Genomic DNA, 5,459 nt, shown 5'->3' on the forward strand with positions numbered 1-5,459 from the left:
ACCTTTTTTCATTAGCGTACCCCGTGACATGTCATATTTCTAGATTGTACCCCTTGACATGTCATATCTCTAGATTGTACCCCTCATTTAAGAAATTTAGTGAGTAACCGTATTGTTAATTTTACATATTGTAACTTTAAATTAAAGAAAAAAAACCTAAAAGAAAAAATGTATAATAAAGTTGTGATTGTTGCAAGGAACATTTTTTATCTAATAATTTTTTAATACTATTAGTTTGTGATACATAATATATTATTTTTTCTGCCATAATAACTAACTTTTTTCTGTACCCCTAAACAACCTATCGCGTACCCCTAGGGGTACGCGTATCACAGGTTGGGAATCGCTGATTTAAAGCAATATCATAATTTAATAGTAGTTGGAAAAACACGTTAAAATACAACAATGGGTATAAAATTAAATTAAGTGGTAGACACATCAGGTTTGCTTCTTACTTGTTAAATAAAATAAAATAGATGACTTTACTGGTGGCTAAATTTCGAACACGAGATAATGTATACAGATTTATTGTCACTTTGGGACAATTAGCCAAATATATATAACGACGCGAGCCATATATAACAACTTTCTGATTCACATTAATGAAAATTTTCCATCATTTGCTATTTATAACATTAATTAAAAGGCACTCAAATGCAAATTATTTGATATTGATTATCAGAAGAGTCAGTCCGCATTTTTCACTCTATTAGACAGTTTAACTCCAGTAAATTTTAAGAAACATACAGTAAAACCTGTGTAAACCGGAATCGCACGGTATCGAATTTGACAGGTTTCCGTTTTGAACAGGGGGTTTTTTTTTTTACAGAAAATCGCTCCGTTTCGAAGAATTTTTTCCGTTTAGGCAAGTTCCCGTTTTATTTGGGATACGTTTTAGACTGGTTTTACTGTTTCTATTAATCAATATTCATGTACAATTCTCTTGCAGAACTGTTTTGTATTTAAATACTCACATTATTGGTTATATACTATACGAATTTGCTCTAAAAGTCAGTTAACCAGCGTAAAGATTAAATCATCATTTCATTAAAATATTTTACCTGCTTACAAAGTAAAAAATAAAAATTGTTCAAAATGAGATACTTCAATACAAAAAATTACGACTCCTTAACTAATTATATTTAACAATTCAAGATTCATGTTCACGTGTACACACTCAAAGCAAGGTTAACTGACTTTTGAGTCACATATTATTAATCGTTCCTTAACTACTGTATTATAAATCATTTAAATAATGGATTCGAGTTTCGAGCAACAAAAACTGGTGGCACTTATAAACGTGTAAATCAATAACTTGTTATTTTAATGGACTGTAGACAATATATATTTTGCGGCAAGGGTATACAATAAAGCAAGATGCAGTTAGTGAGTCTAAAATGTTTCCAGGAATAAAAAACAAAATTATAAAATTTCGCAATGAATATCTGCATGTTTATATGCACTCCACTCACTCCAATTTTAGATACAATTCAAAGGCATCCTGCATTATCATCATCTGATATTTCCCAGGATACTTAGGTTAAAAGTAGAAGCATGCCAAAACTGTAAAATTTTATCTGATATTCACATAATATTGACTCAAGTACTTAAAGTTTTAAAATCCTGGAAAGTTTTATAATGATTAAAAAGGAAAAAAAATAGTCAAAAGGTAGAAATTATAAAATTCACAAAGGATTTCTACAACAATGTAATATAATATAGCTCTGAGAAACTTTGAGAATATCTTTTTAAAACTTTCTTGTGGGTCTTTAGCAATTTTTTGCTAATCAAAAAATAATAAAAATAATAATAATAAATTGAAAATAATAAATTTTCCAAAGAATGAAATGTAAAAGCTTCAAATTTCACATTACTTTTTGCAATCTTAGCTTTTAAGATTTCTAAAAAATATATTTAATTGATGTAACTAATCTAACATCTTGTTAAACATTTCATCAGTTTCCATAATTTCTGATGTATTAAAAAATACGTAGCCTATTTTAACTCCTACTGCAAAGACAAATCCACTTCAGAATCCAATATGAATCTCTGATATAATTCTGACATTATGGATAACAAACCACAGTTTGCCTCTCTACCATGTAACTGACTCCAAGTCTGTACATATAACCTACCTATAGCAGCAAGAGCCATGAAAGTAATTTATATAATATACATAGTGTGTTAGTATCTTGCAAAAATAATCCAATTAAATTATATCAATTTATTTATGAATTAGGAATTATATATTGACTATAATTTTATAAGTATAAAAGTGATATATGAATATTTATATTATTTTATAACAAGATAATGTAATAACTAAAATAAGGAAGATATGTTTTATGAATGACTTTTAAATTAAAAAATGAAAAGTTAATTACACCTTTGTATATATTATAGAGGTTATGTATATATACTATAATTTTAAATTAGAAATTAATACAAAATTAAAATATATTTTTCTATATTAGTAAAAAGATCATTCATGTAAAATTGATCAGAGAATACAAAGTATTTTCCAAAAAATTTACAAAGTAAAAAGAAATATTACATAAAAAGTATCACTTATATTTTTGAATTCTCAAAGGATTTAAAGAATTTATACTGAGTTTAAATATCTGTTAACCAGGTTATTGAATTTATTAGTGCATCTAAATAGTCAAATATACAATAACCAGTCTGTTTGACCTAAAACAAAATAAGAACAACATTGTAGATATTAACTGATTGCATATCAATTGCATCTGAATATTAATCCAATAGAAAATTAAAAACTTCAAAGATAATTAAGCATTTTAAACAATTGAAAAATCAATCCACAATATTGATTTCAAGGCAGTGAGGCTTGAAAAATAATATGAATATTAAATAAACTAATTTTCTAACCAATAAAAAATTTATAAATCAAATATCAAATTGAATAGTTTTTCAGTGAGCACTTAGTGTTTTTTTATAATACAAAAACAATTTTTATACAGTAATTATGTCAATTATAATAATTATATGGAATTCAAATTTCATGTTTAACTGGAGTATGCTTATAAATTATGAACTGATCAAAATTTGACAGATAATTGTAGAAACTATTAGACAACTTTATCATGTCTTCCAATGAAAGTAAGAATACAATTATTTATTACAATAACAGGATTTGTAAGAAAAAGCTGTTAAGAGTTGATATTTTACTATTATTTTTGTCATCTCTTTTTAATCAAATATAAATATTTTTATAAAAAATCATTTATTTGTAAATTTTAAAAAATATATAGGCATATAAACTTAATTACATTGTATCGTATAATATAAACTGATTCAAACTCAGTGATTATAAATTAGAATTTTCCTCTAAAGCACATTTTAGCAGCAGCTGAAACACCTCGTTTAAAATCAATATTTCATTATAGAAGAGGAAAGTAAATTTGATCAGCATAATCACATGTGAGAGAAAATTACACTTCAATGATATTTCTTTACTATTAGATTAAGGAAGTGTAATCTAATAGAACATAATATAACATGAGACATTCTAACAGGAAAACCAAAATAATAAGACCTAGGAACATAAGAAACTATTGTCATTTACTCAAACTGTTAATGTTATGTATAAGCCTTTCTTTTTAAGTAAAGGAGAAGACAGAACCTCTTTTCACGTTACATCTAGTCTTTTCACGCTTCCAAACTATTATAATGCCAAGTGTTTATACAGCATTTTAAATTTAAATTTTATTTCTGACACAATCAATATTTCATTACAATCCCTGAATTCCTGTACAAAATTTAAAAGTTAATACTTAGAAAGAAAATTTTAAAGAAACAAAATTTATATACATTGCGTGGAAGAGAATCTATGACTTCAGTTCATGCTGAACATACACGAATCTTTTAAATTACAAAAACATCATAAAAATTAGCTAATTATATAATTAAAATAAAATTTTCTTATAAACATAACACAAATTTAGCCTTAGTAACATCAAATATATACATTTCATATAAATCTAAAAATTATTACAGTATTTAAATAATTATCTATAAATTAATTGAAACTTTAAATATTTTAAATTTTATCTTGACTAAAATAAATTACATCCTATATTTTATATACCATTAAGTTACTTAATTGAACATTTTATATAAATGCAATCTGTTTTAAATTTACTCAAAATTATAGATTTTATAGGAAATGTAAAAAACACAATTTTGCAATCACATGCAATAAAATTTCACATGAAAATAAATTTAAAAAACACTTCCTGTTTATAACTGGATCATATTTTTGAAAACTTCTATTCCAAATAGATTATGAGATAAGAAGTTTATATAGACAAAACAACAATCAGCTTATCTCAGGAAGAAAAGAGGACTGACTATGCAAGTTCAAAATGCAAATTATTTTAAAAATTTATATAACAGCTGTAATGTAAAATATGAAAAATTATCTTACAGTATTCTAAATTTAACTGATTATAGATTTAATTATTGCTATAATTGCATTATTTAATAGAAAAAGTGATTAAAAGATTAAAAGAAGCTGTCAAATTTTAATTGCTAAATGGCATAATCATCAAAAATTAATTGCACATAGAATCAATAGCAACGAAATAATATATATTTTAATTTTCATATAAATTCATTTAAATTAATCTCTACAAAATCATATCTTTTTATTAACTTTTTTAAAACATCAAATAGTAATAATTTAAAAGTTTTTCTAAAATGTCTGTTTTCAATTTAAATGCTAATTATTAATTAATTGACATTTTCAATAATAAATCAAACTATTGAACACTAAAATTGAATAAATGATCCGAAATATTTTCTTCAATATCTGATTATCTTATTCAAAAAAGAATGAATATAGTTTGTTGTATTCATCAACCATTAAAATTAATGTCCACTTTTTAAATAACACTTGTCAAAAGACATTACTGCAAGTTTATATTTTCATATTAAAAAATAAACTAATTATTATTGATTAAAATATTAAATAAAATTACTTCCTCAATAAAATAATTAGCCTAGATCTTCATTTTACATTCATTTTCTCAAGTTAAGAAAATATTCACAACTATAAAGATAAGTGAATCAAATTTCACTTAATACAATGCTTCATATTCTTTACAATTATGATTCATTCATCTTTTCAGCTATTTTTTTTTTATAAGATGTTAGAATTACAACTTTAATCATATCATATTTCCATGCAATAATGTATATTTTTTTTAATTCATAAATGAAAACTTTAAACCAAATATGTAATATATTTCTTTCCATTTTAGTTTAATTATACAGTGGTACCTCAGGATACGAAATTAATCCGTTCCGAAACTGAGATCGTATCATGAAAATGTCGTAAGGTGGATCATCTTTTCCCATACGATTACATGTAAAACCAAATAATTCGTTCCAACGCGAAAAACATACTCAAATTAAAGCCAAGTAATACATTAAAAAAA

Source organism: Centruroides sculpturatus, unplaced genomic scaffold (assembly GCF_000671375.1).
Source record: "Centruroides sculpturatus isolate CEXI.00-Female unplaced genomic scaffold, Cexi_2.0 scaffold14, whole genome shotgun sequence".
NCBI lineage: Eukaryota > Metazoa > Arthropoda > Arachnida > Scorpiones > Buthidae > Centruroides > Centruroides sculpturatus.